General features: G+C 55.4%; 1 non-coding gene across 1 annotated transcript; it reads right to left on the minus strand.

Annotated features, from left to right (window-relative positions):
* Positions 1-686: 686 nt before the first annotated feature.
* Positions 687-762, minus strand: trnaa-ugc (transfer RNA alanine (anticodon UGC)). The gene has a single exon. It is a non-coding gene; the product is annotated as a tRNA-Ala (tRNA).

The following is a 762-nucleotide window of genomic DNA, read 5'->3' on the forward strand; positions in this document are numbered from 1 at the left end:
GTTGACCTCCTGCAGATGGTTGGAGTGGCTCTTGATGAGCAGCTGTATGAGGTCTGGGCGTGTGGACCGCAGGTAGGGTGTGGCAGGCTGGTTCAGTTTAAACTGAAAGTGTCTACAGAGGTCAGGGATGCGGAAGTCTTTGTTCCAGTGATGCCACACAAACGAGGCCCAGGGGAGGTTGCCCCAGTCCTGGTTACCCCAGTCCTCGTCTGACTGGTGTGGGAATGACAGCGTGTCCCAGTCCTCCACAGACCTGTGTTAGTGTGACAGCGTGTCCCAGTCCTCCACAGATATGTGTTAGTGTGACAGCGGGTCCCAGTCCTCCACAGACATGTGTTAGTGTGACAGCGTGTCCCAGTCCTCCACAGACCTGTGTGGGTGTGACAGCGTGTCCCAGTCCTCCACAGACCTGTGTTGGTGTGACAGCATGTCCCAGTCCTCCACAGACCTGTGTGGGTGTGACAGCGTGTCCCAGTCCTCCACAGACCTGTGTGGGTGTGACAGCGTGTCCCAGTCCTCCACAGACCTGTGTTGGTGTGACAGCGTGTCCCAGTCCTCCACAGACCTGTGTGCAGGGTGAGGGGATATCTGGGTTAATATATAATATAATAATATATCCCATTTAGCAGACGCTTTTGTCCAAAGCGACTTACAAGTCAGCTGGGGCCACTACTTTTACATATGGGTGGTCCCAGTGGGAATCGAACCCACGACGCTTGGCGTTGCAAGCGCCATGCTCTACCGACTGAGCCACACAGGACC

This window comes from Oncorhynchus masou, chromosome 32 (assembly GCF_036934945.1).
Source record: "Oncorhynchus masou masou isolate Uvic2021 chromosome 32, UVic_Omas_1.1, whole genome shotgun sequence".
Lineage (NCBI taxonomy): Eukaryota > Metazoa > Chordata > Actinopteri > Salmoniformes > Salmonidae > Oncorhynchus > Oncorhynchus masou.